We start from the raw sequence: 15,048 nt of genomic DNA, 5'->3' as shown, positions 1-15,048 counted from the left end.
GAGCCAAAATGAGAAGAGAGGAAAATAATACATTGAATAACTCTTATACTAGAGAAAGCATGACAATTGGTCATGTAATGAGCCTTCCTGATGCAATGGTAGAGAATAGAGAACTTATCCAGTGGGTCTTTACTTAGGGCACAGACTTGGCATTATCTTTAGAGCTGCTTCACAGAGAAACCAGAAGTAACTATTTTTGAAGACCTACCCCCAGATAAAGATAATAACATTAATTTATTATTATTAAATATATTATATATTACTTTAGCAAAGGAACCTGATTATATACTTTACTGCTATTCCGCATTAACCAAAGTGTAAACTTATATAGACATTGTATTTAAGTATGCATAAATACATCATGATTGATTATTAAATAAATGAGTATTACTATCCATATTTATCTACTATGGTAGCTCACTTTAGTGAGCAGAGTCACCAAATTTGTTTAAGAAAGAACACACTGCACTACTTGTGCTGAAGGCAGTGTCTTCCTGTGGAGCACAAAGAAGACATGCTCACGTTGTAAAGCTTCATTCTCCAATGTATAGGATGCTTTCTTATTGCAACCTCTGAAAATGTCAGCTGTCCTTCTATTGTCATGCTGCAGTGACTGTAGCCCTGGGAAGGAAATATAGACAATCTGATTACCATTCTTGTTTTCAGTAATAAAAACCTGTGTCAAAGATCTTGTGTCTCAAGTTTACTGATTGAATCGAAAAAAAAAAAAACAAAAACAGTGGCAGATTAACTTGTTACCTTGGAAAAAAGTATAAAAGCTTAGGCTTCACTATTCTTGATACTTGTATTTATTTATTTTTAATTCTTTATTAATTACACTTTATTCATTTTGTATCCCCCCCTGTAGTTCCCTCTCTCCTCTCCTCCCAATCCCTCCCTTCCTCCACCTTCTGCATGCATGCCCCTCCCCAAGTCCACTAATAGGAGAGGACTTCTTTTCTTTCCTTCTGATCCTAGTCAATTAGGTCTCATCAGGAGTGGCTGCATTCTCTTCTTCTGTGGCCTGGTAATGCTGCTTCCCCCTCAGAAAGAGGTAATTAAAGAGCAGGCCAATCAGTTCATGTTAGAGACAGTCCCTGTTCCTATTACAATGGAACCCACATGGATACTGAACTGCCATGGGCTACATCTGTGCAGGGGTCTTAGGTTATCTCCATGCATAGTCCTTGGTTGGAGTTTCAGTCTCAGGAAAGACCCCTGTGCTCAGAATTTTTGGTTCTGTTGCTCTCCTTGTGGAGTTCCTGCCTTCTCCAGATATTACTGTTTCCCACTTCTTTCATAAGATTCCCTGCACTCTGCCCAAAGGTTGCCCATAAGTCTCAGCATTTGCATTGATAGTCTGCAGGCTCCAAGGCCCAGAAAATATTTTCAACAAAATCATTGAAGAAAATTTCCCCAACTGAAAGGAGAGGCCTATAAGAATACAAGAGGCCTACAGAACACCCAATAAATTAGACCAGAAAAGAAAATCCTCCTGTCACATAATAATCAAAACAGTAAGTATACAGAACAAAGAAAAACTACTAAAAGCTGCAAGGGAAAAAGGCCAAGTAACATATAATGGCAAACCCATCAGAATCACACCTGACTTCTCAACAGAAACTGAAAGCCAGAAGAGCCTGGATGGATATCATGCAGACCCTAAGAGAACACAGATGTCAGCCCAGGCTACTATACCCCGCAAAACTCTCAGTCATCATAGACTGAGAAAACAAGATATTCAATGACAAAAACAAGTTTCAACAATACCTACATAAAAATCCAGTGTTACAGAAGATACTAGAAGGAACAATACAACCCAAGAAAACTAACTACTTTCAAGAAAACACAGGAAATAAATAACCACACTATAGCAAAATCAAAAGTAGCCAAACACACCAACACACTACCATAGCCAACATCAATATCAAAGGATCTAACAACCACTGGTCATTAATCTCCCTCAACATCAATGACTCAATTCTCCAACAAAAAGACACAGACTAACAGAATGGATGCGTAAACAAGACCCAACAATCTGTTGCATACAAGAAACACACCTAAATCACAAAGATAGACATTACCTGAGAGTAAAGGTCTGGAAGACAGTTTTTCAAGCAAATGGACCCAAGAAGAAAGCAGGAATAGTCATTCTAATATCTAATAAAATAGATTTACTTATATTTATTTTGATGTAAACTTTTTAAGGTAGTAATATTTTTGTACTTTGATATTAAAAATACTACTCCCCCTTTCTTCCTCATAGTTGCTGAGCTGAAATAGTAATAACCCTGCTATTCTGCTATGAACTTGGAAATTCTAGAAATAAACATGTACAACAAAATCTTTAATTTCTCTTGAAATCTAAGCAAAATTACTTGTTTTGGGGGTAAGCAAATATTTCAGGTACAAGTTTAAAGTATAGGATAAAAGATAATAGGTTATAGAGATACAGGGATACAGAGGCAGTGATATATGTAAAAATACACCCCTTCCCTCCCATTCACATGCATGCATACACATGCAATGATTATAGAAAATGAGAGCATGAGTTTGAGAGAGTGATATGCAGTACATGCGACTTTTTGGAGGGAAAAAGAGAAGGGGAATGATGCAATTGTACTATAATCTCAAAAAATAGACTATTTTAGTAAGAACTTTCACAACTGCTTCTTACTGAGGTTGCATTTTAAAACTACAGTGTTCATATAAGGTAGCTCAAAGACTCTCGATGTTAGCAAACTGATGCTAACATAAAACTTTAAATCATAGTTTTTCATACCATTTTTTTTCTGAGACAGGGTGTTGTAATATAGCACAGGTACCTTGACTTCATAATTTTCCTACCTCAAACCTTGCTCTGCTGCAAAGAAAAGTGTGTACATATATTATACCTATAATTATCTTCAAGAACTTTAAGTAATTTAACGTAAGGACAAATGTGAACAATTTGTGTTATACATTTGCACGGTGACTTGCATACACGCTTGTTTGAGATCTGTAGCTTAAAAATTCCATCAGTGTTGAGGTAGCTCATGACAGGCATGATTAATAGTAATATCTGCAAACAATATTATAGGACAAATCAGTTGGGCTTAATATGAGAGAAATCAGATATTGGAAATATCGGAATAAGAGAACCATTTACCCCAAAGACTAACACCTTCTTATTTGCTGGATTTAATAGAAATATAATTTCCTTAGTCCCTAAAGCCTGTATTTTAATGAATTTTCAGAAATCCTAATTGAATTAACCTTTGGAACAGTAACCATAAATTTGAACTAGCTATTCAATTAACATAGAGAGAGAATATCATTGAAAAATTCTGCAGTGTCTTATGTTCTTTTCAGAATCTGGTATTGGATTATATTTCATTTTTTTTTTCCTTACGGGACACTGCTGCCAGCAACAGAGTAGAGCATAGTTGCACATATTTACTATGAAGTATGTCTTTGTATTGCACCTCTCTTTTTTCCTTCTTTCGTCTTTTGGCATTGTATCTTTATAGTACACATACTTGTGCGTGTGTGTATGTGTTGTGTGTTCATGTGAGGGTTTGTATCTGTGAGTGTTGGTTCCTAGGTGCCCAGAAATGATTGTCAAAGGACAATGTCAAGCGTCACTCCTTGCCTCCTACCTTGCCTGTGGCAAGGTTTCTTGATTATGTTCATCCGTGAGCTTCTGAGAAGCTTCCTGTCTCCTCATCCCATCTTGCTGGAAGCATTATTAGAATTACGGATGTGTGCTACCCTCCCCAATCCCCTTTACATGGGGTCTGGGGACCTGTAACTCCGGTTCTCATGCTTACTGAAGCAGTCCTCCATCCACTGAATCACTCCCAGTCTCCCTGAACATCTTCCTTTAACATTAAAATATTAAAATCTTTCCCAACAAAAGCAAAGCAAAACACCACCACCACCAAGACAAAACAAATAAGCAAGCAAACTAACCAGCAGCAAAACTCAAAACAAAAAAAGCCACCTCTGGTTGAGAACATGTCAACAAGTACCAGTTTGTGTGTTTTAGGACAGCCCTAAGTTACCAATACAATTGTAATTAAAAGTATCAGTTTAACAACTGTGGAAAGGTAGACTTCTGTAAACATGCAGGCATCAGTGAGTGAGTATAGTTTTAGATCTTTCCCCCTGTATTGAGTTTCCTCCCTGTCAGGCATTCCTATTCACAGCCAGAAAACCTGTCTTTAAGAAGCACAGACAGAGGGACAGCAGTCTGCTGCTCGGCCTTCCTTGCCCTTGACCTCTAACAATCTTTCTTCCCCTAAAGACTTGGTTACATTCCCCTGATACACATGCTATGCAGTTGGATGGCTGCAGCTGAAAATGATCTCTGTGGCCCCCTGAGCTCTTCTGGAGAAGGTAGCACAGAGCTATAAAACCACACTGAGGTTATTACTGAAAAAAAAAATATCATTTGGTAAACATACACAACAAAGTCTAGCCGTCTCTCAAGGGCATGGGACTCAGAGCTGAAATTTTCCCTCATGAGAAATTCGGACAACACACCATGAAGTGAGACAAAAAGGCAAAGCTGGTAACCTGCCTGTAAGCTGACAAGACTCAGAGTCATGAGAAGAATATACATCAACTTCCCATAAAAATAAGCACTTTAAAGTTATTTCTTCAAAAATGGAAGAATATATAAGGATAAAAGCAGACACAATTTCTTAGCAAAGATATGATTAGAAAATCTTTACTTTTCCTCAAGGACTCTGGACTAGTACTCACTGCATTCTTCCTCTGAGTCCTTCTTTATCTATGGGGTGAATGTGGCGTGCTCTTCTGAGGTTTCTACTTAATTCCTGTTGCTATTGAACTTAGCTTCACAGCACAGGGTTAATCTAAATTATTTTTCTCTCTAGACTGACTGATTTCTCATAGGAGAGGATTTACTGTTTGATCCATTTGCTTGGCTGCCTATGAGCAACATGAGTGAAGTGAGGCTGGTAAAAGTCAGGCAGGAAGAGCTGGTGGAAAATACTTCTCTGTCTTTTCATCTAAACGAAATCATCTTGGTGGCAAACAGAGGCAGGGGAGAGAATGCTCCATCCTAAAGCTGAGATGCTTTGGGAATTCTTATCTTAATCAACAAAAAAGATTTTTCAGAATGATACTTGTAACAGGAACATCCCAAATCAGTCAACAGGCCAAATGGCCATAAACAAAACCCCAAGACCCAGCTTAACTGCTTAGATAAAGCACTTACATAGGGATTTCAATTTCAGCCTTTGCTAATGTGTTAATATTAAAAAGAAAAATCTGTCTCCTATTGTTTTAATAAAGATTCATGGCAGTGTGTGAATGTTGAATATTGAACAACCTTAGCTCTGTCATTTTAGTAGCAGTTTAAAATGATCCGTTTTTGTCACAGTGGTGTGATCAGAACCTATGAGTAGCAGAGACTGAATATCTTGGTTCAACTCCATGAGATGCGATGACTTCTCCAGTATGTCTCGCAAAAGAAAGTGTTCTCTTGTCCTTTTAAAGATATAGGAAACTTTTAGTGTTACTTACTATTTAAATGTTCGTTTTGGAGTTTGGAACTTTGAACTATGGGCTCTGTTTATCAAGCTGATGGTGTGGCCTCTCTTTCACCTGGAATCATTCATATGTGTTTGCCAGCTGATCTTAACTGGACACAATCTCCTGAGCTCACAGTGGGCTGCATTTCAAATGAAGTCACTTCTGTTTATGCAGTAAATCTAACTCCAAACAGAATGAGAATTTAAACTACTGGGTCTTGTGATCAACATCAATCTACCGAACACTTTATATTATCGCCCTGGAAAACTAGAACAAAACTATTACATGACATCCTCTCTCAGAAGGGCTCCAAGGTAGAAGGAAACAGAACTCCAAGAGGAGTAGATACATAAAATGATAATAGCCCAGGAGCAAAGAGGGCTTCCCTGTGAGACAGGACAAATCTCAGGCCACGGCTGGGAAGCTTCCTGTGATTCCAAGATACTGCATGGTTGTTAAGATCCAACTCTGTGAGCCTCATTGCCTCACTATGGGATCATGAATAAAGATCCCATGGTGCTCTTGATAAGATTGTTATCTTTGGAGCTGGTCCAAGTTCTGTTTGCTGTACTTTCAGTCTATTGTTCAACCACTCCATATAACTTCATCTTCCTTTCAGATACGGTTCCACTGATCGATTACCTAATTTTCTCTCAGATTGGGAAATATAATAACAAAACACCATTATATGATGTCTGACCTACTCTGTCAGGCTAAAGAAAAATACTTAAAGAACAGAGAACTAAACAAAGTGTCTACTGCAAGTAGAAAGAGTTATTTAAAACAGTTTATTCATAAGCTTGCTGGTTTAACACAGGAAATGTAAAATTGTCCCATTTTACAAGAAAAAAAATTACATTTAAGAATATAAGAGGACAGGGTTTGTAATTGACCTGGTTGATGATAAATCAATAGCCTAATTAGTTATTGAAAATGTATCAATGTAATGTACAATTGATTACTTAGACATGTTCCAACCTCCTTTTGAGGACTCCTAACTTCTACAGATCTGTTTGTAGGACTTCTTTTCATCTTGTTTGTTGAGACATCACTATTGATCAGGCATCAGCAAAGACTTTAATTATGTCATTTTGAAACATGAGACTCTCAAACATATCCGATGCATCTACTCCATAACCAGAGCTAAGTTGCCAGGCACGTGAAGTGCTCCTTCACAATACTTCAGCTGAGGTGCCATGTCCTCATCCCTGTGCTGCAAAATCAAGGAGCCAACAGGGCTGATGTTTGGTACAGGCTGTCTCCTGCTTCCCACTGTGTGTCAGTTGTTGATGAATTCTCTAATAGCATGCAGACAAGTTACTCTCGTTTACCTTGGCCTTTAATTCTGGGGTTAATGTCATTTGGGAGGCTTAGCCGTATCTCAGTGTTGCAGTCTAAACACAACTACAAATAGGGACTAAGTTTCAAGTTTGAAGGGGACACCATCACTCAAACCACTGAAGGTATAAAGCTCACTGATAGACTTCAAGGACATTAGGGGCTGGGCTTCATTCATCTTGCCTTCAGCTCTGTCTTGTTTCAGCTTCCAGGAAAGGAAATGTACTTACCTGTTCTCAAAAGTCAAACATTGAGATTTAATCATGTTTGAGCCAAATATCCCATGTTCGTTTGTTACTGAGTGAGCATAGTTAAACGGTTGAGGATGAACAAATGTGGTGGAAATTTGACTTAGATCTTTCCTTCTCCCCTCATACAATTTGCATATGTGCACACAAACATGCATAAGTGAAGTCCCTTCTACAACAGCAGCTATCTAGGCAAATGTGCTTCTGCTTTCTAGAAGCTTCCTTAATTTCAAATAATTTACCCTTTCCTTGCATAATCCAAAGGAGGTAAATACAGGAAATTATTGATTGTGTTCCAAACTTTTATGAATTGTGTTCCAGAAACATTTATGAATTTGAGAGAAGTGTTCTTACCTTGATTTAAAATCCTATTTTAAATTTAAAATTTCCTCTCTGTTTCTCTCTTTGAGTGTATGCATGTCTTATACATGTGTGTATATTTGTTCTCATATGTGTGGGCACACATGTTTGTGACTGTACATGCATTTATGCATGTACCTGAGGAGATTAACACCAGAAATTACACTTGGTGGCTCTGACACCTTATTCATTGATGCCAGGTTTCTTAACCAACATGGCTAGCCAGCTTTCCCTGGGCATTCATTTTCTCTGATTTCTGAGGCTATAATTGCAGATGTTCCTCCATATCCATCTACATTTGTGTAAGTTCAGGAAAGTCTACCTCTCATTCTCACACCTGTGTAGGTACAACTTGCTTTGAATCATCTCCATCATTTTTAAATGACATAATATTTCATTGTATTACACTCTAATATTTCCATAGAGCATTATAGTAAGAATGATTACCATTCCTTTTTATTTCTTGTGTGCACACACACGTGTGTGTATGTGTGTGTGTGTGTGTGTGAGAGAGAGAGAGAGCATGAGTCTGTGTGTTTCTGTATATGTGTGTTTTAGGGTGAATAATATAAACTTCTGTGTGCCTACATGTGGAGGTCAGAGGACAACCTCATCTATCATGCATTAGGACATTTCTACTTTTTCTTAAAGATACACTCTTGTAAGGGTCCGAACGTTCACTAAGTACAAGTTACTTTACCAGACTGAGAGCCCTGGGGACTCAGGAGTCTCTGCTTCCCATCTGCCATTGGCAACATTTTAGGTACATGACTTAACTCTTTCTGAGGGCTCTGGATATCTGAATGCGGGTCATCACATTTACTGGGGAAATTATTTGCTGAGTCATTTCTGAGCCCAGGCCTTTACCTCAAAATTTTCACCACCACCTCACCGTTATTATGTGTTGGGAACTTTTTACTCTTCTCTCGTTAAATCTAATGTAGAGCATGTTGTTTTACTCTGCCTGCTACAAAGCATTTTTTCTAGTTCTCCTCCATAAACTGCACTTTGTCATACAGTTTCCATACCCTCTCTGTTCTGCTTCTGTCTTATTCTTTTCTCTTTTATTGAAAATATTTTTTTTTCTCATATAATACATCATTCTTATGGTTTCCTCTTCCTCTATTCTTTCCAGTTACTCCCACCATCATCCAATCTGGTTTCACCACCCTACTCTCAAGAGCATTTAGTGACCTCCATTCTGCTCTCTACTTCCATGTAACAGGCTATCAGTGCTTCTCTGTCAGCCTCATAGTTATGGCACACTATGTGGGTTTCTTCTTTCTATAACATAATTACTTCACATAGCATGCCGCCCAGTTCCACCCATGTTCCTGAAAAATGGCAAAAGATAGCCTTCAGAAAGGAAGAAGTCAAAGTATCACTATTTGCAGATGATATGATAGTATACCTGAGTGACCCCAAAAAATCTACCAGGGAACTCCTACAGCTGATTAACACCTTCAGCAAAGTGGCTGGATACAAAATTAACTAAAAAAAATCAGTAGCCCTCGTGTATACAAAATACAAAAGGGCTGAGAAAGAAATTAGGGAAACAACACCCTTCACAATAGCCACAAAGGACATAAAGTACCTTGGTGTAACCCTAACCAAGCAAGTCAAAGACTTGTATGAAAAAAATTTCCAGTTTCTGAAGAAAAAATTAGAAGAAGAAATCAGAAGTTGGAAAGATCTCCCATGCTCATGCTTGGCAGGCTTAATATACTAAAAATGGCCATTTTACCAAAAGTAATCTACAGATTCATTACAATTCCCATCAAATTACCAACATAATTCTTTACAGACCTGGAAAGAAAAATTCTCACCTTCATATGGAACAACAAGAAACCCAGAATTGCTAAAACAATTCTCTACAGTAAAAGATCTTCAGGAAGTATCTCCACCCCTGATCTCAAGTTGTACTATAGAGCAACAATACTAAAAAATGCATGGTACTGGCATAGAAATAGACTGGTGGATCAATGGAATCGAATAGAAGACCCTGACATAAATCCACACACTTATGGACACCTGATTTTTGACAAAGATGCCAAAACCATTCAATGGAAAAATGATAGTATCTTCAAAACATGGGGCTGGTCTAACTGGATGTCTACATGTGGAAAAATACAAATAGATGCATACTTATCACCCTGCATAAAACTAGAGTACAAGTGGATCAAAGACCTCAACATAAAACCAGACACACTATGCTGCTTAGAAGAAAAAGTGGGGAAGAGCCTTGAACTCATTGGCACAGGAGACAACCCCCTGAACAGAACACCAACAGCACAGGCTCTAAGAGCAACAAAATAAATGGGACCTCATGAAACTGAAAAGCTTCTTAAAGCAAAGGACACTGTTGTCAGAACAAAACTACAGCCTACAGATTGGGAAAGGATCTTCACCAACCCTATATCTGACAGAGGACTAATATCCTAATATCCAGTATATATAAAGAACTAAAGAAGTTAAACAGCAAAAAATCAAGTAATCCAATTAAAAATGGAGCAATAACTACCTGGCCCCACATTCCCCCAGCATGCAGAAGTTAATCCTGGGCTTCTGACAATAGGACTTTTTCAGTGGTTATTGCTCTGGTGTCTCTTCTATGACTGCAGATACAGGCCCAAGCTTATGGTAAGAAATTGCAGGTTTATGATGCCAAAGAAAATTATGCAGTGCAAGGACAAATGTCCTAGATATGCATCTTTTTATCTGTCAAGACTCACGAATAGGTTTGACAATTCAAATCCCTTAGTTTGCTTAGCAAATTGTAGCCACAATGAGCATGGAAGGTGGAGTAAGAGAACCCCCTCCCCCCAAAAAATGGGGAACAGAGCTAAACAGAGAATTCTCAAAACAGGAATATCGAATGGCAGAGAAACACTTAAAGAAGTGCTCAACCTCATTAGCCCTCAGGGAAATGCAAATCAAAATGACCCTAAGATTTCACCCTACACCCATCAGAATGGCTAAGATCAAAAACTCAAGAGACAACACATGCTGGAGAAGTTGTGGAGAAAGGGGAACCTTCCTCCACTGCTGGTAGGAATGTAAACTTGTACAACCACTCTGGAAATCAATCTGGTGCTTTCTCAAACAACTAGGAATAGTGCTTCCTCAAGACCCAGTTATACCACTCCTAGGCATATACCCAAATTAGTCTCAAGTACACAATAAGGACATCTACTCAACCATGTTTGTAGCAGCTTTATTTGTAATAGCCAGAAGCTGGAAACAGCCCAGATGTCCCTCAGTGATGGAACGGATGCACAAATTGTGGTATATCTACACAATGAAATATTACTCAGCAATAAAAAACAAGGAAATCATGAACTTTGCAGGTAAATGGTGGGATCTGGAAAAGATCATCCTGAGTGAGCTATCCCAGAAGTAGAAAGATGCACACAGTATATGCTCACTCATATAGACATATAATGTACGATAAACCTACTAAAATCTGTACACCTAAAGAAACTAATCAAGAGGGAGCACTCTTGCTAAAATGTTCAATTTTTATCCATAAAGGCAAAGAGGATGAACATCAGAAGGAGAAAATAAGGAACAAGTCAGGAGCCTGACACAGAGGACTTCTGAAAGGCTCTTCCCTGCAGACTATCAATGCAGATGCTGAGACTTATGGGCAGCCGTTGGGCAGAGTGCAGGGAATCTTAGGAAAGAAGTGCGAAACAGTAAGATCTGGAGAAGACAGGAACTCCACAAGGAGAGCAACAGAACCAAAACATCTGAGCACAGGGGTCTTTCCTGAGACTCATACTCCAACCAAGGTCCATGCACGGAGATAAGCTAGAACCCTTGCACAGATGTAGCCCATGGCAGTTCAGTATCCAAGTGGGTTCCATTGTAATAGGAACAGGGACTGTCTCTGACATGAACTGATTGGCCTGTTCTTTAATTACCTCCCCCTGAGGGGGAAGCAGCATTACCAGGCCACAGAAGAAGACACTGCAGCCACTCCTGATGAGACCTAACTGACTAGGATCAGAAGGAAGGAAAAAAAGACCTCTCCTATCATTGGACGTGGGGAGGGGCATGCATGCAGAGGGTGTAAGTAGGGAGGGATTGGTACGGGAGGGGAAGGAACCACAGGGAGGATACAAAGTGAATAAAGTGTAATTAATAAAGCATAAAAAAAGATAGCCTTCAGAATTGTTTTAATATTATATACACATATACTACAATTGTTTACTTTTATATACACATTTGTATCTATGTGTCTATGTTCTTATACATATACACACATACATACACACATATACACATATACATATTTATTTATGTCTAAATATATTTTCCAATGAACATATTGGTAAAGTTCTGACCTTTGATATTATATACATTGCTATAATTAAAACAAAATCTCTCATTTGTTCTTGATGTACTTTTGTAAATAAGAATGTGGCTGAGTATTTTGAAAATTTACTTTTCCTCAAATCGTCTTCATTTAGGCCCTCTGCTTCAAATGTTTAAAGTTTTCTCATTAAGCTCTTTGAAGTTGACCTTTTTTCCTCCATTGGAGAAACAAATGTGTCTAAATTAAGTAGTTATGTTTGGTCCATATGCCTCTACGTTCTAGCTCCTGAGCCGTATTAGCTATTTCGGTGAGCTCAGTCACTACCGTCACTACTACTGCCAAGAAAAATATGTAAACTGTTCAGAACAAACAAAGAAATCCAAGCTCCTCTGTGGTCATGGTGTGCCCACTGGAGCAACACGCCTTGTGTAGACGTGAACTAAACTCTTCACCCACAGGGTGAGTGGGTAGTGTGACATACAGCTCATTATGAACTATATAGTTGTAGATCGCTGGCTGAGGGCTAGAAAGATTTTCCCCTCCCCCTGGTTTCCTATTATTTGTTTCCTTTCATCGGTAATCCATAGGAATATTGGGAAATGTTAAATTCATACACTGTTTTATGACCTGAAAATTGCACAGTAAAGTAGGCCCAAAACATAGCACCCGTCTTCTCTCATTAATAATTAGATTTCATGTGATTCTAGAAACAGATAAGCCCAGCATGATTATAGATTTTTTTTTTCCCTTTAAGAAGACCTAAATGGTTTTATAAAGTCTGTCATTGGAAACCAATATGAAGTAGCAAGAGAAAGAAATCGACCTGCTGTCACAAAGGGGACCTGAAATATTAGATCCTTCCCGGAATGCAGAGACCACTGAGCGAGCCAACCTACTCTCAGCTGAGTACAGAGAGGAGAGTGGCAGCTATTTATTAGGACAGAACACAGGGTATGCACTTTACAGATCAGCAACACGATGTAAATATTGACTTGCTTCAATTTCCAAGCTGATGAAAGGGTGTTTGTAATGTTAAACCCTCCTTCTGCAAATCAGTCCTGTCAACAGAGCATGGTGGGAGGGGTAGGTATTGACTAGCAATGAAAAAGGATTTGCTAAAAGAATATTTGTTATTTTTCTCATTTAAAATACCTGAAGAGGCTTCAGAATTCCCTGTGGGAAAGTAGGAAACCAAGAGTCAGGAGGCAGATATAGTCACTCTCATGAGGAGATGTAAGGAGTATACAGTAAGCTGCTTCCCAGGGAGTGATAATGTTCTAAGGTTTCGGCAGTGTGATTTGCAACCAACTTTGTCAGTTAAAAGTGTTGTTTTATTTCTTCTTCTAATTATATTTATTGTTATTATTATTATTTTATTATTATTATTATTGTAGCTGAGGGTAGACATGTTAAAGGTTGAAATTTGAAAAAAGTACTAGAAACATCAAAGCTGGCATCTACTTCCTGATTTTACAAATCTGTCATTACTAGTGGCTGCAGTAAAAAAATCCTCATTCTTACGGTATAAAGAGGTTCTTCTCAGGGTTACAGGGGAACGCGTTTGTTTTTGCGGCTAACTCCACTGTGTCCCTCGGTGCCAGGAATCAGCTTACCTCAAACACTCTATTTCTTTATCTTTAAAAGTGCAAAGCATTTCCCTGACATTGCCTTAAGTGATTGCTTTAAGACTTGATTTAGGGACGCATAGAGTTTTGTAGGGCTTAAGAGGGAAGCTGATTCAACTCTTAAAGCTTCCACCCTCCTCTGCACTCTACCGTGATAAACGCCACCAGGCCTTCGGGGCACATTTAGAGAGGTAGTATTTCCAGTCAATTTCCAAAATAAACGGATTGTAGAATACAATTAATCTAATGTGTTAAAAAGCACACAAAAAAAGGAGGCTCAGGTTGTCTCCAGAACCCTTTATGAATTGCATACATGTTTGACCCCAAAATAATTTTAGAATAATAGTAAGGTGAATTCTGTGTCTGGACTGAATAGACTTTAAAAAAAAAGATTAATTTCACAGCCATTGGAGTCCACTTAGCTTCATTAGGAATTTAGGACAAGATATTCAAGTAAAGGTATTTTTTTTCCTGTATGGCTAAGTGGAACATATCTGAGTATGACTAACAACCACAGACAAAGGATCACAAAATAGTCCTTCCTGATAATTCATATTTGTTTTTGGATTAAATCTTTTGTTTATATATGTTTATCCAACTACTAAGGCTACTTGGGCATACCTCAGAGGAAATTATTATCATATAATTATCATGGAAATTTCGGCAACTTACAGATAGATGGCTGAGATGTCTAGGGATGAAGAAGCTTGCAACGGTGCCTAAAAAATAAGAGAAGCACTGCATGATGTTAAGACACTAGGCACACCACGTGGACTTAATTCTGACCCAGACCAATGACCTAGATGAAGTATCCAAACCACTTTGAGTTTTAATGAAAAAGTCTCACTGTCATTTTTCATCTATCTGTAGGTGCATATAGGCCCTGATTTTTATGTCCCTTTTGGCCTCTCCATGATTTATGGCATTTGTTGATTCCTATGGTCTCATACACTTGTCATAGGACTTAACATACTAACGGAGATAGCGAATGTGGGGTTAGGATAAGAGTACCCCTAGCCCAGGGGAGGTAGGAGTAGTCTTCAGCCTGGGCCTGGGTATGTGCCGCTCCCAGATGTATGATGTATCACTCAACATTAGCAAAAGTGCATGTGACTGTCTTGCAAAAATAACAACAACCTGAAAGTGAAGAATGCCAGAAAGTCTATAAATGAGAAGACAGAGCATAACCTGTTTTCCAGACAAGACAACAACTGTGCTCAGAATAATGCTTATTTTATGAATGAATTCATAAGAACTTGGGCAAAATCTAGGTAGTCTCTAGGGAGAAGCATCATTCCTGGTTTCCTCACATACACTTCAGCTTAGCCACTTTCAGAAATGGCCAGGATCTGAACTATATTTTAATCAAACATGGCCCTTTGTACAACTTATGAGTTTTTGAAAAATAGATTCTAAGGCAATGTTAAGTTTTCCTGCAAGGAACTGAATTCTAAACAGCATGGTAAAATGCTTGCTCACTTACATTAGAGTGCTCAAGGCTCTCTATAAAGTAAAGTCGCTCTTTTTGTTATGGAAGAATATGGAATAGTGTAACAAGGTTGTTGGGGCAGAGGGGATATTAGCCTTCATCACATTGGAACAAGGAAAAAGGATGTGG

This window comes from Meriones unguiculatus, chromosome 7, assembly GCF_030254825.1.
Source record: "Meriones unguiculatus strain TT.TT164.6M chromosome 7, Bangor_MerUng_6.1, whole genome shotgun sequence".
Lineage (NCBI taxonomy): Eukaryota > Metazoa > Chordata > Mammalia > Rodentia > Muridae > Meriones > Meriones unguiculatus.
Note: the sequence above shows the minus strand (reverse complement) of the source record.